Genomic DNA, 27,701 nt, shown 5'->3' on the forward strand with positions numbered 1-27,701 from the left:
CTCATTTATTATTGAGTATAATACATGAAATGCTCTCTATATTTAATTCAATTTATCAATATAAGACTCACTAAGTAGACGCTTAGCGTTACACCCATCATTAAAGTATAACACAAAAAATCAATAACAGTTAACGGGTATTTGACTAAACCCTGTATTTAAATCTATCACTAAAAATGCAATTTCGGTAATCGTTTTACATAACCGATTAGACGAACACGAATTTAAGGGGCCCACAGACGCACTCGAGCGCCTATGTCGCCCCCATATTTCTTAAGGGGTCAGAGGGGCCCAAAACCTAAATTACCCCCGATACGCCCCTGTCGCGCGCAGCCGGGGAGGGGCCGATAGTGTCAAAAAAAGATAAAAATAATATAAATTGCGCATTTTACAGATTCTTGTTTTCTTTTTCTTGTTTGATTTTGTTGACAAACCAAAAACATTTAGTAGAGTATTTGTAGTTTCTTTGAATTTTAACCAACATTGCGCTGAATGTGGAACACAATGACTCCATTTCATAATAAAAAATGAGTAAATCATCATCTTCATCATCATCTCAGCCAAAAGAAGACCACTGCTGGACAAAGGCCTCCCCCAAGGATCTCCACAACGAACCGTCATTCGCTGCGCTCAACCAACGGTTTCCCGCGACTTTAACCAGATCGTCGGTCCATCTAGTCTGGTCATCTGGTCTAAATTAGTAAATAATTGAAAAAAAGATAGCTAAATTTGCATTACAACAATGTATTTTTGTAGGCTGAGAAAAAATATACTTTTTATGAAGACAAAAATTTAACGGGAAGCATCATTTAGTAAGTACCTACATTAAATTCACATTAGTAGGAGATCCGCGAGGGGCCGAGTTATCTCGACACTGGAAAAAATAAATTAATATAAATACATTCAACATTTACGAAATCTAATTTAGGAGGTGGCCAAGAAAAAATATTAAATTGTATGGAAATGATAACGGGCGTTTGCTGCGTTTGAATTAGAAAAATAATCTGTTACTTTTTACTGGCGATTTACGAAATGATTTCTATTTTACTTAAGAAACCAAGTTTATAAAAAAAAACTTACATAACAAGGAAACAAATTGGGACCATTATTGGTTGAGAATGCGATTTCGGTTATCTTTTCAATATTTAGGTACATTTAGAAACATTATTTTTTACTGCTGGTAAAGTAGGTACTAACTAATGTTCGACATTATCTAATGTGCTAATTATCGCACTAGTGCGGTAAAGTGCGGCACCATATGTACCTACTATAAAGTCAGTTAACAGCATCTTTGGATTTAATTCAAAGGACTTTCTAGCTATGTACATATCTATGTAAGACAAGTAAGTCAACTCATTCACTAAATATCTACTACGATCTTCATTAGAACTATTTTCCCAGTTTTCATCCCAACATCAGCCTTTCATCGCCGCTAGGGCGACCAAACCGCACGGTCGCAGACAGCCACCAAGGCACGTTTAATATTAGAAGTCCTGATTTATGTCCTGCCCCCGTAATTAAGTGTCTGTACACTACAAACGTGTGTGCGCCGCACTAATTCACTACCGCGATTAATAGGACGCTCGATCACTGGCCGAAAACCGAAAACAGAGTTATGCAACGGTTTCATAAAGTTTGGAAAGTTGACACAAACTAAACGATCTCTGGGTCGAGCTGGACACAGATTTAACTATTGAATTAAAATATCAGACATAATTGGTTTTTATCTTTTTAAGTGGAAGAAAAGTTAGATGGCAGAGATAAATATTTGGATCCGCGGAAAAAATATTCTAACGTTATTAAACGGAAAATCACGGGCATTAGGTATTTGTTTATAATAATGTGATAATATCTTAATTTTAGAAGGGCCATTAATTTTGGCCTTAGCAAAACTCGATTAAATAATTTGCAGAAAACGCCTATTAAATACGTCGGTGGAAATAAAAAATGTAATACTAAATTTTAACTAACGGTCGAAGCGGTTGAAATTTTTGGCAGGCCTCCCATTCTAACAAGCTGGTCGAGATATACACTGATTGTTCTTAGTAATATAGCCCGGTTATCTGTAGGATGAATAGAAATCTTATTACAGCCGCTGCTCGCTGCTGAAATATTGAGTAGCCGATTTTTAAAACAGAATTATAGGTAGTGTATTCTGCGTATGAAGTTTATTATTTGCATTAGCGTCTTTATGTTTGATATGAAATGGTGTCAAGAAAATAAAAAATATAGAGTGTGAAATTTGTAACTTCTGCACAATACTTTTTTTTTCTATTATGTACTTTTCTTTAGTAGTGCACAATAAAGAATTTTATTATTATTATACTTAGCATTTTCTTATTTTAAGAGTCACTGTAACAGTTATTAACGATTATTAATGAAAATTAATTTATAAATAGGAAATACTCTACGCTGGCAAAAGGTAAGTAGAAAGACAGAAGCGAACAGTTGCGCAACTGCCAAAATGCGTATACTCAGGTAGCATAATCAATCATATTTCTAGCCTTTGATAATGTTGGCAATAACTCAAGATTAAAAGCGAGTTATATTTACTAAACTAAAATAAATATTAAAAAGCAACATCAGTTTAATATAAAATCTTCGTATCTAAATAAAACGCAAGCAAGACCATTTCCTTCGCAAAAGTCGCCGCATAGAGACGTAAATACAAAGTAAGGCCATTTAAATACCGGAGCGTTTAAAAGGCTAGTGTTTATCTTCAAAGCTGACACTAAAACAATGTCGTATATAATTCCTAATTTATGCACCGACAGCGTGTCTTTACAGTGCAAGTCGAGTATAACTTAGCAGCGCAGAAGGTGCGTTAATCTCGACGAATACAGCCAAGCGTAAATCCAATTAGTATAAGAACTCATTAAATCAATTCGTTTAGAGGACAGTAATGTATCGCGCACATCTCTTTGTGTCCGATGGCTACAATCCAAACTGATTCTGCTATTTGCTGAGTAAAAAGGGTTGTTGACAAAAAGATTAATGTTTAGGGGCTGATTTAAGGTGCGTCGATTTTTAAAGTGCACTTAGCGGGCTTTAAATTGCGGAAAGCCGCTAGGGATGCTACGTGCTTTTAAAAATCCATCCCCACTAGGTATTCGCTTCTACTGAGTAGGTAGGTGTTACAAAATAATTTGATATATTACATGTGTTAAAAGCCCGTAGATAGATATCTGGACACTACCATATTTTTAAGATTAAAAAACGAATACCTAATATGTAACTTAAACACAAGTTTGACACCAGAGATCATCTTACGTGTTATCTTCATAGTTCAATAACAACATATTAACTTTAATATCGAGTAAACAATTTAGATTTAAACGCTTTTTAGTGTGAAACATCTGCAATGTAGTAATTGACGCCCGCATAAACCAACAGTAGGGTGCAGAGTTAGTAGACAGACAAAAAAAGCGCGGTTTATTTGCCTTTTCATTTCGCTGTGGCGATTTAAATCGTATAAACAAACTGTTTTATATGCAGCGTTTTAACGGGAGTTTCGGGTTATATTTTACACGTGAAAATACATTTAACAACCTATAGATTCGTGCTCCAATGTACTGTATTGAAAAACAAGATCTGATATGGTCTGATATACTCTAAATATGTTCACAAATTTGCCTTAATTACTCTTGAAACTTTTCTTTACTAATAATGGTTTTGTACAAGAAATAAAATATAAGTATGATTGAAAATACCTACCTCAAATGAATTATTTATAATAAGCAACATTTAACATACCAAGAAGGCTTTCACAAATTTAATTTTAGAACCTTTAAAACGTTTGGGTTCACAAATAAAAGTCAAAAGCTTAGAAAGCGTCGCCTGATAAATAATAGCTGTTAACAATTAACATGATTCTATGATTAAACATTTAAGTACTTTCATGAGTTTCGTGACCGTAGTGAGACATTTTCGCTCAAAACATGACGAAAATATCCTAATTACTTGTGGCGAGTGCTAATCCATCCTCATATCTCATCCAGCGCATCCGATACAAAGGCCAGCGTTGGAGATGTAATAAATTACTAGGAAAGCTGCGCTCCAGGATTTCCCCTGGGCTTATTCTCACTCAAGAGCCCGCCTAATCCAGGGCCTTATTATACTACCCCTTAATACCAACTCAAGACTACTTGAAAATTTTCTCGGGAAGTAAACGCTTTAGTTTTGTTTCTTTTCGACCGTCTCCCGGATTTTTCTCTTTATACGCCATTGGAATAAATTTCGACTTGTTTTTAACGCGTGTTCTTCATTTGCTTTATTTGAGTGTTTTGCCTATGTAGAAAGAAAACACAAATCAATTAATCATTGCTCTATGGATACTTTATCGTTACATTATTTTGTCTACGTATCATACCTACGCTTGGCTTTTACAAAAATACAAACTTATTTTTATAGGTAAGTCTACAAGTCTAGTACCTACAAGTGCAGCCTTTAAGTCTTGGTCGTCTATTACTATTGAGCTTATTGTGGGACTAGGTTTATAAGTGGAAATTTGTCTTATACTTTTTAAGCGTAGGTACCTACTCTGACTTTACTCCTGCTTTATTTCTCTTACATATATCAGTACTCAACAGTTATCGGAGATAAATAACTTAATAAATGAACTAAAGAAAAAGATTAATTCTTATCAAACTGTTCAGCCTATTCTGCAATTAGTCCACCATTTACTTTGAATCCCTCACACTAATACTATATCCTCCAGCTGCCCATACGTCAAACCTTGCCAAGCAAAATGAAATTTTATTTTGTCAACACAAAGTTGAAATTAGAGTGGAACAGGAGACCTTTTTAATAGGTCTCAGGGCGGCTAGAGGATATAACACTTATCACTACCCGATACTTGCTATAAGATAATAATCAATACACGTAATCAGTTATTACATCAATAGAATACCCGCCATCCCCGTCCACATGTCATGTTTATCTTGCCATCGACATTAGACCGTTAAATTATAGGGTTACCAGATATCTACTATTTTCTTAAGTCCTGAATAAATAAACATTGCAAGTTAAATTAAAGCTTGTAAAAAGTTACTGTAAAATAAAATTTGTGACACACTTTTATTCCTGACTATTCTTGCCATATGCATGTCTATCAAGTACTTCTCAAGACCTTTCTAATGAGCCTGAACTCGATGTGTTTGTGCTTTCCATAGAGTTCCCTCGGCTATCTTCCAACTGCATCACCAAATCAACTCCATGTTAGCATATTAATGCATTGTCATTGGAATTACGGAAGTAGGTACTTACCTACTCCAAATTTCAACTGAATTAGGTATCAGGAAGTGGTAAAATTCAATTTAGATATACAAGATTTTAATCAAACATAAAAATAAATGTATAACGCAGTAAATATTTAAAACTAAATAAAACTGGATAAAAAGTCACATCATTCCTGAAAAATCCTTTATTTATCTTAATTATTCAACGACAGTCCTGAAAAATATCAGGAAATATCCCTTCGTCTGGTAACCCTAGACCGTTATGAACAGTTCCATGAAGTACTTCGCTACCAATTTCTCCAATTTAAATTGTCTATGAGCGCCGTCTGAAGTCAGCCGCACATTCTTCGGTTATCGGCGACGCGGGCGCACCGAGCGACAGAGATAGCGCGTGCCGACAAAAATCACGCGCGACAAGGACGCAGCGCCCACGCAACGGCAGTTCGTTTTTTAAATAATTGAGTCCGGAATGACGATAGGCACCCGACAATGCAAGGTATTTTGAGCTGGTAACCCTAATACGGATGGGCTTTCATTTGTTTCCGTGATCTCGTGTGAATTAATGTATTACCTAATTATTCATTTAAGGTACATATGGTAGGCAGCTACTAATTAATTAATAGGGTTTATTTGATTATTAGAAGCTTTGTTGCAGTACAAGTTGTCGCTACGTATTGTCTAAGGTTGACAAAATACGCGCATGTGCGAATACAAATAATATGAAAAATTATAATGTATAGGGTGACATAAAACAGTAGAAATTAAATATTATCGAACTAAAAAAATTCATACTAAATTTTTGCCATGTTCAAGCATCGTCAAAAATGTCACAGTTACGTAGGAAGAGGCGCCCTCGTTTATTCTTTACAATTCCTTGTCGGACTATACCTAAGTAACTAAATTAATTAACAAACATTATCTAAACAGGAGACAAGAATGACAATTAGGTATTACTGAATCGCAATTAAAAAGGCATTGAGATAGCTGTCAATCCATATTGATTTTGACGTAAGTGTATGGAAATCTGTTATTTCTAATCCCTTTCTGATCGCGGCATGATAATACCCGTACGCCTAAATTAGTCCTTGTACAAAACACTTCCACTAAACGGTTAATAAACAAACTGCAATAATTAACCGCAGAACAACTAAATGACAGTCGAGATAATTATTCCCAAGTATATAAATCAGCAAATTCTATTTTCAAATTAGGTATCGTGCGCGTGCGACGTTCCTAATTTGAACAAATCTATAATTAAGGCGAGACTTCTGATTGGTCGAGAGACCGTTGCTGAGACAGGTTCCTTTATTTGCCAAAAGTAGCCGTCTATTTATTACTGGTCTTAGATAGGATTAGAAATGCTAGAGGTGTTTATTTAGTAGGTACGAGTGGGTATAGTGATGGTTTAGTAATCACATTGAGATTTATATCGTGAATTAGGATCCTCGAACAATTTAAAATGGAAGTCAGTAATTAAGCTTTTTTTTAAATTATATAGGAATTTGATTTTCCGAAATACACAACGGTTTAAAATCTTCCAAAAAGACAATTTGTATAAAAAATCATAAGTCTGTCACTACTCCCACTATTGCTTACATTATGCCAGATTTCGTTCGTATTACACCTCACTTGTCCATATATTAGGCTTCATTTAATTACATATAATGCCACAATAAATATATAATGTACTTACTTAATAAAACTATAATTTAAATAACTAATTTATAAATTAATTCTCCTTCAAAAGTGCGATAAATATCACGCAAACCTCAACTTAACACGGAGCGAAATCTGCGCAAAATATCTCACGCAGCAAACTAAATTATTCCAATAAAACTGGAAACTATTGATAAGTATTTTATCCCCCAGGGATCACAGCATCTTTTACTGTTTGGCAGATTGCTCTAGATGATCCTAAAATGTTCGCTGGAACTCCATGGAGCTGATAAAACGAAAAAGACTACAGTTATATCGAGAATGTTTATTTATTACACACTTTGTTGTCCACTGTGTCGCTTCCTGTTCGCTAATTAATTTATCGTGGCAGCTTATAAATTTATAGGCGCACAACTAGACTCTTGTTAAATTTATGATTTAAAGATATAAGTGCTCACATTACTCATATAAAATCGCCGAATTTAATCCTATTTAAATGTTACAACACATGGAGGACGCATGCTCGTTGTGCAATAAAATATTTTTATGTATGCACATATCTAATTACATATGTACCATTCTCAATCAAAAGGGTAATTATTGACTGTTGTTGATAAGGCGGTTTCCTTCAAGGCTTCAATTTGAAATCAGCCTTATTGACAACCGACAATTTGGTACCTTTTCATTGAAAACGTAACATATGTTCATTATCCATAGACATAGATGTAAATTAATCCGTTTTTAATACAGCAGAATTTGTACAGTACACAGAAATAACATTGAGTTTGAGTGTTCACAAAACTATAAAATAGCTATACGTTTAGTAGTGGTTTTGACAGCTCCTGTAATATACTCGTCGGGTCGAGTCCTGTGTAATGTTTTACGGTATGGGGCGAGACAATAATGGCTTGCTCATAACATTACTCGTCCTCCTCCCTACCACGAAACCACTGTCACGGGCGAAATTTGGTAGAATACGTTGCACCTTAAGCGATATCTACCCATTTCGCAATCCCGTAGTACAGGCCCTCGTACCAAGACACTTCGATCGTGTATTATTTTTGGCAATACCGATGAAAATGAAGCCGACTTGTTGAAATGTGTTCGAGTAAAATTTTTGTGGTACGAGGGATTTTTTGTATAGCGCTTGGTGTTTATTTTGAGCTGGTCTGATGCTCCGCAGAATTCATTTAGAAGTGTAAATTTCACTACAAGGTCCATCGTGAAGGTGCTTCAAGAATTAACTATCGCTTTAAAATGTATTTATTAATAATACATAATACAGTATACAGTAATACAGTAGTAGGGAGAGGCACGTCAAATGTAACGTAAACTTAGCCATGTCAGATAAACGTCAGTCCATACAATGTGTATTACCATTAGCCGCCTAATTTCGACAGAGGGGAACGCCTGTTAATGGCTACTCCGTTTGGTTATATTCTCTAAGACATATAGAGCAGCAGAGTAACTTATCAGATAATGGTAGATACTTTTGGCGCGTAGTCTGATCTGTTAATTTTGATGCTTACCTACTAAAAAAAGGCACGGCCTATTTCTCATTAGATTGTTACCGGAATAAACTAGGTAAAAACTTTTTCCAATTCATGAGCACTTACTAAAAGTCTCAGATCCATGCCGCTATCTTTCATCAGTCACAAACCGTTTGCTAACATTACATCAACCCACACAATTCTCATAATACTCGGGTACCTAATTAATTATCAATTCCAATCACGCGTCGCTTAGTAATTCATGTTTGTTTAACCTACCTACACGATGTTAGACATAAAAATAACATAGGCAATAACTATCACAACCTCCTAAAATACGCTTTGGCACGGTTCAAAAATAAACTCTAATCCCTGTAGTTAAAGTTCTATTTTTATGTAACAACAAACTCAGACAGGTGGTTACGAAAGCACTTACGAATCAAATACAATGCCTTCGTAATCTCATTCTATGCGCTTGTCGGACGTTCAAAAACGAAGCGTATGAACTTGACTTCAAGGTTGTTTTTGCAAAAACGGAAGTGGTTCAGATATGAGGTTTGGATAGTTAATAGTAGCATATATTTCAGTTAAAATTTACATAGAATGCGCGTACGGCCTAATTAGGCGGGCTTTGCGCAGTATAAATCATCTTTGAAGACGTCCGTCAGAGGCCGGTCCGTCTTTCTTCTTATTTCTTGGGACGGTGATGTGAAAGTGAGACGTCTCTGCTAGTTTTGCCATGGTTAGCTCGATAGAGAGAGACATCACGATGCTTTGTCGAAGTCGAAACTAAGTACTTAAGCTTGTTTATTTACTATATTCCTGCCGGCTAAGACGGCTGTATTTACTATACAGACGTCTTGCTTTTGTAACAACCTTTCCACTAAAATGACAAAACGGCCTGATAAATTGGGGCAGTTGAATTACCTTGTCCTATCTGGGATATTAAAAACAAAGGTTAAGTAAGTTATTCTTATCGAGATTTTTTTGCCTGTATTCTGCTATTTATACATACCTACTTACAATTGACATGCAATTTATAACGAAAAAATCAAGCCAAACCCAGTATGAACTGCATTGATATAAAAAAAACAATATTGAATATCTCTCTCTTAACTGCCTCTTTTAACTGCCCTTCATCGTTTGATATAGCTTACTTTTTTAATTATTGTCATAATAAAGCTACTAATAAGTATTTAAGTGATTAAAAGCTTCATGTTATTTTATTATCCTCTAACTCCAATACCCTTCCTAAGATAATCTTGAGTTTATACAATGCAAGCATTTAATTCGAAACGGCGCAGATTGAGCCGATTGACGAGTGAGAGGTAACATGCGCAGTCTGGCCTTGAGATCTTTAACTATTATTATAAAACCTTACCAAGTCATAACTAGAGACTCTTATATACATAGTATACTCGTATATTATATCACCTGCATTAATATGCTCTTCGGAGGCCACAAAAATATGTGACACGCTCTTATGTCTCTACAAATAAGATCGTGTCAGATATTTTTGCGGCCTTCGTTATGTAACATGTTATTGCAGTTGACTGTAGGCTTGTCTGTATTTGCCTCTTTTTGGTATCAGGGGCCACAGTCAAGATGCCATCCATTTTACGAGAAATGCCAATTCAAAAGTAAAAATGAACATATACGAGTATATTCGAATGATGGTTCCAACGAAATGTCAAGTGCTCAATTGATTTCGATGGCCGTTTTATACAAATGATTGTCACCCTCAGATCAGAAATGGTTCAGTTCCTTGCAAAATTTTTTGACCGCAATTTTGCAAAACTTTTTTTCTTCTGAAACAATTTGATAAAACGGAAATAAAAGTCTTCACTGGGAATGTTCACTTTAGTATGCCACCCAACATAAACAATGATATCGATAAAATTAAAATCGAATACGAACTTGACGTAAGGTCCTATTCAATGAAAATTAATTAATTTTGTACTTCAATCACTGTCTATCTAAAATGAGTATGCGTTTAATTGAAGATTTTGCCCGTGCCTTGGTCTGGTTGTTTATTTTTTTTTAATTTCTACGGCAGCCTTTGGCCCATCAATCAAGTGTGTAAGCCTGGTACCGATGCACTCATTCGCTGGCGAGTAAGTTTCTAAAATGCTACTAGTTTATTAAGGGTAATACTGTTTCTTATTTTATATTACTCCTTCAACACAGCATAGGGACTTCTATAGGTACCTTAAGATTATTTTTGCCAACAATAACCCTCAACACAGCAACAAAATGATGTTGATAATTTAAATGTATTACATATCTTAAAAAGTATGATAATATAAATAATAATTCAGCATATAGGTATACATCTCACTGCTGGGCACAGGCCTCCTCTCATGCGCAAGAGGGCTTATTGGCCTATAGTCCCTACGCTCGAGAGGGCTTGGCCTATAGTCCCCAGCACGCTCGAGAGAGCTTGGGCTATAGTCCCCACGCTCAATAAATAATATAATCAATATTGTTTTAAGTCTTTATTCTGTCTTTTCATGTAAATATTCGTAAGTTCGCATAAAATAGGATGATTCGAACAAGAAGAGATTATTCTACAAGATTTTCTTAAGACCGTAGTTTCTGTTATTTTAGCTTAATTTCAGCCCAAAGAGCAATTTATTAGATCGAGCACATTCTCTCAAGTGAATACCAAAAAAGCAGTATTTATTTTGGTCAAAACCTCTGACCAGCCGTTTACACCTATACCTAACTATGTATACTGACAAATGGACCAAATGGTGTTTAAATTTAAATAATATATTAAGGTGTGGTTTAACACCTGCATGTCTTTCGCGTCTATCGACGACTATTGTGTAATCTTTCGTTATCTAGCTTAGTTAGCATTTATCACATGGGTGGGCTCGATTTAGCATAGCAAATGCAAGTTTTTATCGCCTTTTATAGACGATATAAAAACTGCTACAATGTTCTGCGGTCTAAAAAAGGCAACAGGATTACAGTCATGGGAGCAAATCGACAATAACAAGCTATATTCGCACTCTCGTTTTTATTTTGTTTAAGTTATATGTAATAGGTATAGTTTGGCAAAAATATTTTGTTATTGGAGCATAGGCAAAGAGAATCACTGTCTTTTTATCACGACGCTCCTAATAGAATGTAAAAGTTGTTTTTTTATTCTACTGTTACTGAAAAAATGTTTGCCATTGTATTTCTTTCTGTACCCTGCTCAAGCGCTTGCTCATAATGCAAATATGGAGACAATATTGTAATTACCTATCATTTATTTCATTATTCATCCATATTCACAGCTTTTCTTGCAGCGTGGTTAAATGTCCCACTGCTGGGTAAAGTAAAGTAAAAAATTATTTGTGGAACACAGGTACAGTTAAGGTCATATATATTAAATAATAAATAGAGCTCTGTGTTTTGCCTATTGGCGTAAAAATATTAAAACTTAAAAATAATGGTGACTCATAAAGGGTTAGGTCCTATCTCAAAATTGGCCACTGTCATACCACCATTTCAAAAAGAATGATAAAGATAACTTCGTCTTAAATCCACCGGCAAGCGCCAACTTAGCCAACCTAATCAATTGAGGCAGTCAATTCACTGCATTGTACTTCAAACGCATTCAGTAATTGTTAGCTCCGATACCCACATAGATAACCGCTAGTTTTCAACTGGAGGCCAATTGTAACTTTTGATCTTGTTATGATACGACCTAGACACGACTCGCAGTTCAACTCACGCGCACCATGTGTGCGAGTGGAATGTCTAGAGTCGGACGGATTTGTACCTAATGACAAAAAGTGTGGCAATGTCATCATTAAAATATGACGGTTATAAAGACACTGGCTGCCTTTATTATGTTTAAATCGTTAATGTTAGCTTAAGTGGACTCTAATAACAAATCTATCAAAACATCGTATCAAAACGTTAACAAATTGGTAAATCAGAATCCGTCTCGTAGTTGGATTTAATTTGTGCCCTTGCGAGATTAGGGGCAGAGATGTGTATTTGAATACGTTTGACATCATACGTCGTGAGTTAACTGTTGAGAAGTTGACGGGATTTTACATGACACATTTGTAGAGGATTTACCTTATTATGCGCTTTTATTATTCATTAGATATACATATTATTAATTCAATCGCAATGGAGGTTAAAGTTGGGTTAAAATTTTAACTAGTTTTACGCAGGCAAGGTTGCGAGCTGAGGCTAGCTAAATATTTATGCAACACACATAAGTGGAAATGATTGGTTAACGTCAATCAGTCGGTCTTACACAATTCGCATATTCCTGTGTTTCGATACAATGTTTACTTCAAATTAAATGTGAACGATTTCTTTTGTTTATGGACAATGGAAGCCAACGGTTGTGCTCGCTATGTGCCGTATAGGCAGGGTATTACCGATACGTTTAGCAAGAGCGCATTTCGTATCTGCACCTTGCTTTCAAATAAAAACTCGAAACAATTACAACAACGGTCAATAACGTCGGAAGTGCCGGTTGATCTTTAACCAAATTTTGACGTTACGTCATTAGGCACAGGGGTTAATTTAGATCGCGACGAGGAAGGTTCTATTGATAACGGTTTAGAGACGACATGTGGCATTCCGCCGCTCGCGGCTGGTTTCTTTGCTCGCATGCATTTTCATGGAATTGTCGACGTTTTTCCGGCACCTTACAATTGCATGGCTCGAATTCTAGAAAGCCATACTGGATGTTTTATGAGTGACATCACTACCATGTGTCGGCGTTATGTGAGTGAATTTACAATTTTGTAATTAAAAGGTCATAAAACTGATGGATTATAGGATTAACTGGAGTCGCCTGTAAGAGCTTACCCCTCTGCCGAAAAACTTGCACAATTGTGCAAACTTTTGTATGGACTGACATGACTATTTATTTATTTTTGTAAACCTGTGTTGTGTACAATAAAGTGATTACTACTACTACTACTACTACTATTTGTACGCTGCGTACAAATCTGCATGTAGAAATAGCAATACATTTGACGTCCCCTCCCCCGCAAAAATTGGCAGACTGTTTCGTACAGAAAATGACAGCCATGACGTCTCCAATTGCTAAATGCTCTAAGATTAGGTTGCTTCGTTAGAACTAAGTTTTGCATTTCTCTCTAATTACACTTTTTAAGGTTACACTTATTTCGATAAATCACTGATGAATATGAGTGGGTAGTATATTTTCACTCAACACTCACAGCCAAGCCCGCCACCGCGCCGAGAGAACTCTTTTGCGCCTTGCAAAGATGTTTCTCCATAAATGAACATGGTTAAAAACTAAAGAAATGCTCCTGGATAATGTGTTCTATACATGGGTATGGTAAGTTGACGTTCTATATTTAAATTTTTACGTATTTTGGTACATCGAGAGAACGGACGAGAGATACCTCTTAAGCTTAAAACTATTTAATTCATCATTTTAGTTTGGTTGTCATCGAAAGAGTAGGTACCAGTGGTACTGGCCTGTCCACATAAAAATGTCAAAGGTACCATACCAAATGACTCATGCCATGACAATATAAACCTGAATAATTCCGCACATAAATTATATATGAGGTAATACGAATGGAATAAAGTAAAGGCATAAATAAAATGAGGTTTTGCGGCTAAAGCTAACGCTTTGGCGAAGTTCCTAGACTCCGAGTTGAGGAATCTTCAAGCAGCCGCGGGGAACTTTGGAGTTTTGGACTCTTTGAAGCTCACGAATTAATTATTGGATCAGCTTGAGGCTAGATTTAGAAATATAGAAGAAAGTAAGTTGGTTGTTGGCTTAGAAAAGCAAGCTATAAACGGTCGAAAGTCTGTAAGGGACACACCCTTTGCGTGAAATGCTATATAGTCACAAAATTAACAGTTCGCTGCGAAATACTTCGATATAAGTAAGTATGTAAGTACATTATACATATGTATATTTCGAAATAAATTGTGCTTACTGACTATTTTTTGAATACGAAACCGCATCGCAATAAAAATCATTCACACGCATTAATCCAAGTTTTCCCACACTAACGCAAACTAACTAAAACATTAAGAGTGAATAGGGAATCCTTAAACAGCATACTTTTCAAACTTAAAAAAGTGCATAATTCACTCACATTTTAGAACAGTTACGACGCTTTAAAACACAGTTGATTTAAATAATCAACTGAAGAAAGATGTAAGTGATTTAAGAATTTGCGATACTTACGCCCTTTCAGACTTTCGAGCTTGTAAATGATAATCAAAAACAGCGTAAAATTTATTAACTTTCAAAGAACTTGTGACGTTATGGAACTGGTGTTGGTATGAAGTCGTTTGGAGGTTACTAGGCTTGCCCAAGACCGGTTTGTCACATGGTCCCAACCACGTGCGGCCTCCGGAATAAACTTCTGATGCCATATATCTACCTACGTACTACCTATAATGCGTTATACATATGTATGAGATATAGATACTCCATTCTTTGGATTTTTGTTGCTATGCGGAGTTGAAATTTTAAAGAATGTTTTGGCTCTGATTTTTATACCGACTTTCATAAAACACGATTGTTTTTTGAAACGACATTTTAATCGTTAGAAACACCATTAATAAACGATGACGGCTTTAAATTGAGCCAATAGTGACCCTTGTTACGATCCTAGGGATTGTGGGTTCAATTAAATACTGTATGTGCAAATATAATAAGAAATATGCTATTATACTTACTTATTGGAATGTATTGTACGAAACATTATACGTATTTAAACCTCCGTATCGAGATCGATCAAGTTCAAAAACCGATTAGAAGCCCTAGACTGCCCTAGAGCTAGAGCCAATTTGACACCTGGCACTACTTAGAGCAAACTTTACCACTGCCAACTTTGGTTGTAAGACTTGTAAGCGGCCAACAGATTGTTAAAATTTCATATTTCTACCTTGTTGTAAGATTCTGTATTCTGTAATAGTTAATAGGTAGGTACTTACAACGAAAGCTCTGAACATTTGCACAATGGAGTGTCTAATACCTACCTCTTTCAAAATTTGGTTGTATAAATCAGTAACAATAAGAATATCGATTTTAAGTTTGTTAACTTTCCCTCAGCCCTGACAAAATGCAACATATCTACGAGTATGTGCCATCTACCATGTACAAACATTTTCCTTCCACTAAAGTCACTAGAGCTCGTCTAAGCTAACTATGCATTGACTTTGACGTTTACATACTGCCGTATTCGAACTTCAAGATATACACAAGAGACGACACGTACTAGATCCATTCTAGATATGTTGTAGTTTAGATATCAACTAGTTCTCTTTTGCAGCGCAATTCGGGCAACCAATGTCACTTTTACGTTAGATATCGTAAGATATATTAGATGTGAATTGGATCTCTATATCATATCCTGTATGCTCGGAGTTTCTCTGAAGGATAAGATTCGTAACGAATACATTCGACAGAGAACCAAAGTTATCGACATAGCTCAAAGAATTAGCAAGCTGAAGTGGCAGTGGGCTGGCCATATCGCACGAAGAACCGACAACCGCTGGGGGAAACGTGTTCTTGAGTGGAGACCGCGACTCGGCAAACGTAGTGTAGGACGCCCTTCGGCCAGGTGGGATGACGATCTGCGAAAGACTGCAGGCAGATGCTGGATGCGGCAAGCTGAAGACAGGGCGCTATGGCGCTCTTTAGGGGAGGGCTATGTCCAGCAGTGGACTAATATAGCCTGATGATGATCATATCCTGTGGAAATCGTTCAAGAGCATTAAATATGTATATCGTTATCGTATCTTGGTGATGTCTAAAAGGTATCTAATAGATGTCTATTTCAAAATCCGAATCGGGCCCATAGTGTGGGATAGGTAAGCCGCAACATATATTGTATTTACCTATAATTAAAATAAGAGTGTTTATGTTTGATGTTTGATGATGTTTAATCTCAGTTACAATATCTAGATTTGCATTTAAATACATACATATATTGAAAACCTACAAAATGGGAATTGGTTCTAACTCTAAAAGACAACTTATTGAAACATCTGCTTCATAATGAACCTTTCCTTTACTTTAGCGGCTCGAGTGAAAGCAACATTATCGGACGCAATCAACTGGTTATCTACCTAGTAACCCGGCTCGCCCTACAGGTAGGTAGGTACGTTAATTAGACATCCATGTGCTTTCTCAAATACTTGACGCTAACGCTAACATTGTTGCCGTCTGAGGCGCCATAACCACAAGAAAAAACGGAGCATGCATTTACACATTCTTACTGCATTATTGGAAAATTGGCATTTCCATGACTGAGCTAAATGGCTCTTCTACACGATGGGTCAACGCCGGCCACTCCACGGCACGCAATATTATGCGTTAGAGGGAGCAAGTGATATTGCTACCTCACTCTACCGCATGGCTGCGTCCCTTGGAGTGGCCGGCGCTGGCCCATCGTATAGAGGAGCCAAAAGATATGCTGCTAACTATACTAAGTGGGTACCTAGGTGTTGTTTTTAAAACATTACTAATATACTTCTTCAAATTGCATCAGTAATATGCACTGTAGGAAGGGAGGATGTTAAATGTATAGAGAATTCAGATGTACCTACTTTAAAACTTTCATAATATTTTTTTGTGTAATTAACGTATTATTTATTATACAAAGATTAATTTGAAGATTTTGATGTACATTCGTTGTAAGAATATAGGTATAGTAACAGCACCAGTCATGGGACATTTAAGAGGAAATTTGGAGTATTTATGATATTTCCCTTATACATGTAAATGGTCTACCGCTTAGCGTGTTAAAAGATGAAAGTCTCCGTCTTTCATGTTTTAGGCGTGTTGTATCAAAGATACTGCAATTAGTTTCCACATATTTAACAAATTAAAACTATGCTTTTTTTCTCCAGTCATGGACACTAAAGTTCCAGTAATGGGCCCCCGGTAATGGACGTGGATCCAGTAATGGGCCCCCTATAATGGACATTGCTCTATCAGTATAAAATATTGAAATGGGGAATAAATTACGGCAAAATAAAACAATTTTTGGTATAAGCTTTTATCGCTGAATGTATTTTTCTTTCCACAGCCAATTATTATTGTATTAGATCCATCGAGACAATTCTAATATACCCTAACACAATTAGTTAGGGTTTAATGCGATAAAGTTCCCATGGCCACCTCCTGTCTCCATCATCAGATCAGGTCCATGTTATCATAATATTGCATTATCATCCGATTTGCATACTTAATTACGTACTTACACAAAATTTCAACTGAATCGGAAATCGAAAAGTGGCTCAAATTCAGCTACCAAGATTGGACCCACCCTAACTAACAGGGCAAAGTTAAATAAAAGTTTGGGAAAACGATATTAATTTATCCGAAGTCCGAGAATACGTCCTGATTGACATATTTCTTAACTACATTTTATTTCTGTATTGTTTAAACATGAAATTATGGCATAGCAAGCATCATTCTGTCATTTGTCCCATCATAGGAGGTACGCAGTTTTACAGCTCCTATAATGGGATTGGGCCAAATACCACTATTTTTTTACATCTGTGGAGTCACAACATAGTGTGTTGTTATATCTTATCTCATGGTAAATGCAATTAACAAAACACATTCTAGTTTTCATCAAGTATTAATAAATTAAAATTTTATAAATTAACTCACCTCTCTTAGCGAAGTTGTTAAGAATTCGTAGTGGTATTTTTTTTCAGTGACACGACAACTTTTAGGTTGACGCCAATTTCTTAAAAAACAACCAAATTTAATAAAACTTCAAACTGAAACAGCTCTAGGACTCTTATTTATGATAATATACAGCCAGTGTTTATAAACTACTTTTAGATACTTATTTTACTGGAATTATGTTTTTTTGTCCCATTACTGGTTCCACGTCCATTATAGGGTCCACTACTATATTAGGTAGGTGCCTATACAATTAGTTTTAAACAGGTGCCACTAACTAATAACAAAGAGAATATAGAGTGTAGGCCAGTGTATAGAGAGTTATTGTCATGGTAAATTATGTAGCCACAGTACATTTACTGCCATCTTTCGACAGAAGATTAAAACTGTTAGAACGCCATTTGACTTTGATCCTTATTCTTTCACTGGTGTTAGCTTGTTAAATATTGAAATTAACGCCATCTACTCGACTGTAGGCCAAAGGTTATGGCGCCATCGCTCAAAAAGATTACGCCATCCTTTGGCGTATCGAGTAAATGGCGTTAATTTCAATATTTAACCAATAGACACATATCAGTGAAAGAATAAGGATCAAAGTCAAATGGCGTTCTAACAGTTTAATTTTCTGTCGAAAGATGGTAGGTAGTCAATTTTCTATGGAATTTACTTTGACAATCCACCTCTATTTCAAATTCTCGTTGCTAATAATGTAAAGGCACTTAGGAGCAGAAGTTTTTAGAAGTAAGTTGGCAAGCCAGGTAAGCTAGAAGGTCACGCATACAACAAATCTACACATCCCTCAGAGAGAGCCTAAAAGCCGCAAGCAGAGTATTCCCTGGTCAAATAAACTTAAATGCGTCTTAGTTAAATGAAGCCCGGGTATATTTTGATCAAACCAAGGCAGAAGTTCAAAAACAAGGCTCTGGGTAAGTCGGCACGCACGGAGGGGGGAGAAGAGGGAGGGAAACCACCCCAACTCAAAACTTATCGCATTATTCAAGCGAACGCGACTCTTGAGTAATTTTGAAATATTACAATTTTCGAGCCGCACCATCGCCCGCGTGCTGGGCTACTATACTACATTGTAAGTTTTTCAACGAAATTGGGATGTTTGACTTGCAAAATTGTGAAAAATAGTCTTAATATTGTTGAGCTTTACCTTCGGCACGTGAAAAACTGGCCAATAGGTGCTGTGTAAACTTTTTAAAGAAGCAGGTACAATTCGGCATTTTTTTATTGGTTCTATGACATAAGGTGGAGGTGGAAGGTACTTACATTAAAAAGACTGGGTGTTGTTAGAGCAAATTTTTTGGTACACGTACTATGTTTTTTAATAATGGCATATATATTATGTATATTAATAAATTATCGTACAGGTCTGTCTTTTCTTCCTTTTCTAAGTACTATCCAAGTTGCTTCTGAAATATAATAGCAGTCCGGTAAATGACTTTGAAACGTAATATTAGCTATTCATTGACGATCAGCTTCAATGGCCGCGATAATTAACTATTAGCCAAGAGTTATTATCTGCACGGTTTAATAACACCTTAGATACAGTTAATGTGTTGCCAATGAAAGTAAGCGCTAAAACAACCATATATCAAGATACAATGTTAAACTGATTTATCATAAAAACGACAAGACGGTTCATAAAACAATTGAATGACGTTTAAAATAGTAACAGTAGCAAAACAAAAGACGATTTTTATTGCCTAAAAACGGTAGTTAGTAAAAACTGTAACAAATTACATATTGTTTAAAAATCAACAGTAGTCAAAATAAGAACATGTGCTAGAAATTAAAACAACGAAATTCTCGAAATCAATGCTCAACTTTAAAGTCGAGAGTTCACACAAAACACTCCGCATTCATCTATTGTGATGCTAAAGAGAGAAAAGATGCAAATAAGAAGTAATGCCCGTTATGTTTACGATATTCTTTTAAGGCCCGTTAGCTTATAAAAAATGGTTAAGAAAGGTCTCAAATATTTTATGCAACGCAGGAAACAATGTAACGGAACAACGAGCGTTGCACAAATCGACAAAGGAGGCTTAGACAAAAGCTCACTCAGGGCTATTCACCTGCTAAGTAAGCAGGTACCCAATTATCATGCTAATGCTTTGACAACGAATTAATACGGACCTATAATGTTTGGAGAATTGTGGCCAAAGGCTGAGCGAACAACACCTTGCGGTAATTTATTGTTCTATTTGTGAGGTTCACACAAAACCTCGTTTCCGTGTTTTTATAGGCATTTGCTTATCATTCTACAACATTCTACGTAATGCTGCATTCAGGTCGACTCTGGGCACAAATATTATTAATAATGGGTGACATTGTTTAAGTGACACTAGATATATTGTATAGATGATTGTACTCCTATTTACTTGCTATCATCAATTTTTACTATATGAGTAACTCTGAAATCTCAAAAAAAAACTGCTGTCTCCACACAATGGTTGAACTATGCACTGAACTTTAACGGGTTGGCTTAAAGTAATGAGAATTTTCTTTTTCGGAAATATAAAAAAAAGACAATAGCTATGGGTTTTCGAAATTTTACAATGACAAACAAGAGCATATTAAATTACAAGAAAACATTATATACAATACAATAACGTCTCCCACATCCAATTTCTCATAACTTCAAACCCTCTGCGTCATGCTTTGGACAACGTTTTATTAACATTCCATAACTGTTTTATTGCCGTTAATTTTAATTATTTCGGCATATTAGCTTGTTATCTATATCATGACATCATTCACAATTGCTAACTGACTAAAAATTTTCATGAAATCTGCAATTGATTGATATTTAGAGAAAATTGTTTATGTATCATATTTTGGTAAAATGTATGCAATGACGTTTTTAACTGGTTTTAGGCTCTCGCGGAAAAACGACTAAACGTTTCCAACCCTAGAATATCCCCAAGACTTAAATCAATCGAAGAATTTTGCCAAATATTATATACTCTGATATGTATATTGCGATAGTAGGCAAAAATATTCTTCTTCTTCTTCTTCCTGACGTTATCCCGGCATTATGCCACGGCTCATGGGAGCCTGGGGTCCGCTTGACAACAAATCCCATGATTTGACGTAGGCACTAGTTTTTACGAAAGCGACTGCCATCTGACCTTCCAACCCTGAGGGGAAACTAGGCCTTATTGGGATTAGTCCGGTTTCCTCACGATGTTTTCCTTCACCGAAAAGCGACTGGCAAATATCAAATGATATTTCGTACATAAGTTCCGAAAACAAAAAAATAAACGAACGAAGTAGGCAAAAATATTATAGAATAAAATAAATTTTACCGTGTAATTACAAAACGATCAGTCAGAGAGTACTTGGTAGTTTGTCCAAAGTGAAAAGCAAACGGTCAGAAGCATGTTACGTAAACTAACACAAGGGAGGCCAATTACTTCATTCTTGAATTTGGTTCTAATGTTGGATATTGCAAAGTTCTTCAATATTACATCCAGAAATCCATGGCCATTGTCTTTTTGTTTTTATGTCCGAAAACAAAAATTCTCATTGCTTTAAGCCAACCCGTTAGTATGAAACATCTGATTTTTTTGCGATTTCAGAGTTGCTCTTTGCTCTTATACCTACATAAATAAGTTGCTTACAGTAATGAGTATCTTGTAAAATATCTTGTAAGTATTCATATTAAAATTATATATACAATTAACAATAAATATATATTATACACTATATAATATATATATATTGTGTCACCTGAAAATTACACCCCGTATAAAACAGTTACCTATTGTCAATAATATGTGATAAACAGTAGTAGTGATCTTCAATTTAAGTAAGAAACAAAATATTACTCATTGTTATTGCTCTTGTTTGAAGTTAGCGCCGTTTTATTAGCCACAACACTTCGTTGATCGATCTCAATCTGATTACAGTTTATTAACCTGTCTCATAATTGAATAATTAATATTATTTGTTCGCGACGCTGTTCCTCGGCCAGATGTGTGTGGTTTATGACGCCTAATAGAGTTTATGGCTTTTTTATTGACAATAATGTTCTCTTGATTCCGACGTTTACGAGCGGCTCATTCATTATCGAACCGCTGAGGTCATAACATTTGTAAATCATGGAGTATGATAAATGTTTAAGTAAATGTTACCGTGTCTGCTCATTCGTATACCGTTAATACAACCTTATTACAGCGATTCTAATGACATTTTATATTATCTATGCAAATGAAGTAGAACTCTTTCTGTTGGCGCTTTAATTTATTCGTTCTTCGAACTACAATTAATTAGCAACGAAATTTTATCTAGTTTTACTGGCTATAAGGAAAGTAATCGATAAGAAATTCAAGCTGCAACGCAAGGTGTGGTAATCCACGGATGTATATACGATGGGCACTGGTTCTGCACTAAACGGCGCTAGTTTTCAAGTTTACGTTTTTTATTACGGATAACAAGCATTAGCAAGTAGGTAACGAGGCGAAGGGAATACAAACGACACTCGCCCGCACGCCGAACAATTTATTGCCTATACGATAATTATGCGGATTTAAGCTGAAGCGTGGTGCTTTACGGGCGATTCTACGGTTCTTTACGGTTTCTAACGATATGCGATTTTGCGTTTTGTTGCTAAAACGGTAGAATCGATTCCGCACGATCCGGGGCCACGGAGCGAAACAATCGGCTGCTTGCTTATTCCGTAGCGGCGTCGGGACACTCGCTCGCCACGTTTGAAGTGACTGCAATTTGTCTCCAGCGACGTATTTCAAGTAGATATGATCGTGTGTACGACCGATGCTTGCATAAATTTCTCACTAACAGATGTAGGTTTTTTGCGTGGTCCGCGCGGGAGGTAGACGTTCACCTGTTACTCCGTAATGTTTGACGCTTCGTATCGATTTTTTGCTGAAATTAAAAGTTCGATAGCGCCCGATCGGCCGTACGTGAGCCGAATCGAAGAAGACAAAAATTGAATAACGCGAAACGTTTCCACGTAATACTGCGTAAAGCTAAAGTGAATTTAAAAATGTAATTCACTTGGCCGCTAATTTATGACCATGTGTTTACATTTTAATTTACTTGAACATTCTCAGAAACGTGTTGCAAAGAGAGCTACTGTATGAAAGTCTGAACAAGAGCAACCGCCTACAACACTTTGGGATACACTTAGTTCGGCATGCGTGACTGAAAGAGTCTACACCACTTATTAGAAAAAAGCTGTATGAATTCTAGACTGTCTCTATAACCGAATAAGGTATTATTGTCAAAAAACCGTTGACGCAAACGCCCGGTTTACTCAAAAGCCAAGATTACTGACTCTAAATGGCATTGGAATACGGACGCCTTGTTTAAATAAATACACGATAAATAAACATGAACTTTAATCAAATTCGATAAAGGCAGATGCGCGCGCGCTACTTTTATGGGAATAACGACTCGGACCGGTAGCGGGCGCGCTGACACTTGTCCCCAGCACGCACAAAAAACGCAACTATCGCAAGAATTACTCATTAACTTATTAAGATGATAATTTATGACCCTAAGGGAGGTAATTTCATGCAGTCTATTGAAGACCTAAGCGAATTTACTGCGCTTTTTACACGTCTAGTTGGCGCAAGGACAATAAAAAGGGCAATAATAAAATTAGTATAGTTATTGATTGTTTGTTTTGTATGAATTCTTATTACTTATATGGAATTGTATTTATACGTAAAATAAAATAGACGGGGAGAAGAACCCCTTGGTATAGACATACATATAGAGTTGTAGATCTAAAGGAAATATGATGAAAATGTTATATTATCATACGTAATGTCAACCTTACTTATTTATTAGAAATTGAACAAGTAAATAGTGATAAAAACTATATACTTACCTAAGCGTGAGCCTGTGTATAGTCACATTTCCATAGGCGTTAGCGTTGTCATTTTTTTAAAGATAACTATGCATCAAGCCATCACGAAAAGCCAGTCAATCTATAAGCGATTTTAATTGCATGATTAATAGATGTCGGAATGTGTTAGTGCTTGTTCTAAATATGAATGAAAACTGTTACAATAAGTACTTATTTAAGCAACAGTACTTTAATGAATAAATAGATATCACAAACATAAATAACAGTAGGTGAGTTATCTAAAGAGACAATGGAATCTATGATACATTTTTAACAAATCGTAGCAGTTTGAATATAAAGTTTTCTATTTTTGACCAAGCCACCATTATGATATGACGCAAAAATGAATGGTCAATGAGAGAACAATGTGTTACAATTGAAAATTAAAATTCCAAAGTATTACAAAGATAAGATATTTTAAGCTGTGTGTGGTCTGTGTTAACACAAAATATAACATGTTAAATTCTGCATTAACACCAAATTGTAAATAATTACTACAATTATAAGTTAAGCGCAGCAATTACAAATTACAAACACGGAGTAAAAAATTGAGCAAGGTGTGGCATTTAACCTGAATAAAACAGATTCACTTAAAATAATGTTGTGACAATTGATCTTTATTTTGTAGGTAATAAGTATGTGACTCGTTTGAAAAATTCAGAACAAGCGCCAGTGAATAATAAACAGAGATTGAGATCTAACAAACAAGCTGATAAAATAAGACAAATATGGCGGAGTCATGAGCGGAATGGCAAGCAGTCGGTGGAGCCACTGCTTTTTCTAGACTCGAGGAAGTGGCAGGATTTAAAGTCGGAAAGTTGCTGGCTGCTATACTTAACATTAAGTTTTGTGGTGATATCGGAGAAAAAATATTGGTAAGCCATTTTATTTAAAACCATGTGGAGGTAAGAAAAATATTATATAAAAATTTATTTTGCTCTACTAGGCAAGAGAAACAGTTACCTTTAAGAAATCCACATCACTGTTTCTCTTGCCCCATCTACTTAACCTTTTACAATTAAAAAAATATTTGTCAAATTGAAATTAGCTACTAACAAATTTAAACAAATATGTTTTATATCTGTGCTATTAGAGTATTAAAAACCGATTGGTATATAAATGGAATTTTAAATAAATATTAATTTGAAATAACAAGAAGAAATACACTGCTTTTAACAGGTAGGTTCACTTGCACTTTACACTTTAAAATTTGACGATGTAAAAAAAACTTAAAATTCAAAAGGAAACCTAAGCGATTTTCTATATAAATTATCAATAATACAAAATTAACATTTATTTAATAAATACACAGTTTATTATACAAAAGGTTAATGGTACATAAATAATCATACAAAAGTAACTTAAATATATCTAAATATTAAAATATTTTAATCTAATAACATAATACTTATTATAATAATTATTCATGTCCTTTAATTAATCTTTGCCATCATGGTCATTTTAGAAATTTAATTTCATTTTAGCCTTTATGTAGATTGTAGAGCACAGGTTAGAATAAGAAGGTGATAACCTTTTCTTATGTTTTTATTTATTTTGAACAATGTCAAATACCTGTAGTATAAACAGCCTATGTAACTTTAACTTATATATATGTATATTGTAGTGTTCATGATAACCGACATACATACATATAATAGATTTATCTGAACCTAGAGTTATTATATTACATTGAACAAAAAGTTTATATTACATACATATTACATATTATTTACATATTTATGAAATATTTTTTTATCTATCGCCACTATCGCCAGCAGGATTTGACGTCAGAAAATAAATTATATTATATAGGTAGGTATTAATTACTTAAAAATATGAATAGATTTAGATTTATTTCATAATATTAAATTACCTACTTACAATATAGGTAAGTACATAATTTATCTTATTATAACCACAAAATTTTAGCTTCATGATATCATAACAGACACAACTACGGATAATTAAATTCAAAGAATATCGTTTATGGCGATGTAATGACATAATAATTAAGTAATAAAATTAACAGTCAATATATGTCAAAAAGGTAGCAATTCGTAAATTATTTGATGGCATTTAAATCGTTAGTCACCCTTAGTGAAGAATCTTCAACACCTCGTGGTAACTTAACGGCCCGGCAGTAAAATTTTACGACGGTCGTGATTCCGCCACGCGAATCGTTGTTTTAACACAAGGGGTTAGAGTCGAAATTTAAACAGAACTTTCTAATTTTTACTGGTAGTAACTTTAACACTTTAAACATTTTTTTTATTTTGCGTATTGTTAGTTCTTAATGCTCACTTACGCAATTTTTTCTTTGGCACAGTTTTTAAGTTTGACGGTAGTTTTTTTGTTGCTTCGTTTAGAATTTTTTCTACATGTATGAAAATTGTTATTCTTCTGTAAATCTCATGTGGACTTATGTTCGATGTTAGATTACTTCGCAAGCAATAACTTAGATTGGAGAACATAAGATCAGGTGAGTCTTTGTTTTATAACTTTAGTTGAGTACTTACCTATATTTATATTTCGTGTTCAAAACGATGTTAGATAATTTAGACGTTATTATGAACATTTTAATGATATCCAATTTAATGATAAATTACTAAATTCTTCATCTACCTACCTTATACTAATAATTTACTAAAATGAATCTTATCATAAATAAGTCTCACTAAAGCCTGATAACCTAGACTTGACAAAAACTTTTACTTGTTTAAAATTTCGTAATTATTTTTTTTACAAAATTGCGTTCAAAATCACGTTAAAGCAATTCACCGAATTAAGTTTAACAATCCCTAAAACGTTTGTAGTAAGTAGTAAGGGTTTGTGCCAAACCCGGCCCAACAGAGCCGCGCTCGCAACTTTGTTTTCGATCATAACTCGCGGACCCTCGCGCGGATAAAGCAATAAACTCACCTCAGGCTCGCGCCGACGGCATACTCTTCACAAAGCACTCCACTATGTCACGTGTGTTAAGGCATGAGTGTAATACGTAATATCGCACGTGGTAAGTGTTTATGGTGTTACGCAACGCGTTTGTTCGGAGCGACGCGTCAGTGGCGTGTGCCGATGCTTTACGACTACGACGCGACGCCCCCCGCACGACGCCGCGGCGCACTAAATCTGCGACTGACGACGCCACCCCTAAGCCACGGTTACATTGACGGAAAGACAATAATCGCAGCGATTAATTGGGTCCAGTCGCAGCGCGGTGGTGTAGCTGCCGGTAGCACGGGTCCCGGCAAGTGCGGCCTCGTAAAGTTTCTTCGTGTATCGTTCGATGCACCAGACGTTGATACGCCGATCGGCGGGGATGTTACTCTACTTCGATTCGCAACGGCACCATACTCTCAACAAACCGCTATTCACTCATATCTAAAATTTGTGAGACTAAAAACTTACAATATCTAAATCTTATATCGTTTGCTAAAATAGTTTCAACAAATTTTATTTCAATCATAAAATAATCATCTACCTATCATCACAATGTAACTGGAATGTAATCATCATACTACATTTTATGTATTAGCATATTTTCACATTAAAGTTCAATGACCTTTACTACTTGCAACTTACAATAGGCGCGCGCCGGCTGGCATAATAAAGTCGGCCCCCGCGTGCTGCTCTCGTCTCGGCTCTCGCGCAACGACACGCGTATTCGGGAATAGTACATTGTAGGAGAGGACGGAAAACCGCTAAAAGATGGACGAGTGAGTTCGAGGGCCGACACGTTAGTGGAGGCCCTCGAATAATACGAGTCCATCTTTAGCGTTTCCGGCCGA

The 27,701-nt window shown here is 35.6% G+C and overlaps 1 protein-coding gene across 2 annotated transcripts in view; it reads right to left on the reverse strand.

Moving 5' to 3' along the window:
• Nucleotides 1-27,134, reverse strand: part of LOC134674822 (homeotic protein antennapedia-like) — a 238,640-nt gene extending 211,506 nt beyond the window's left edge. For both annotated transcript variants that reach the window (XM_063532997.1, XM_063532993.1), the window contains exon 1: nucleotides 26,836-27,134. The gene's annotated coding sequence lies outside the window, so the exon portion shown is untranslated. The remainder of the gene's footprint in view (nucleotides 1-26,835) is intronic.
• Between the last annotated feature and the right edge of the window lie 567 nt (nucleotides 27,135-27,701).

The sequence above is a fragment of the Cydia fagiglandana genome, chromosome 2 (genome assembly GCF_963556715.1).
Source record: "Cydia fagiglandana chromosome 2, ilCydFagi1.1, whole genome shotgun sequence".
In the NCBI taxonomy this organism is placed as follows: Eukaryota; Metazoa; Arthropoda; class Insecta; order Lepidoptera; family Tortricidae; genus Cydia; species Cydia fagiglandana.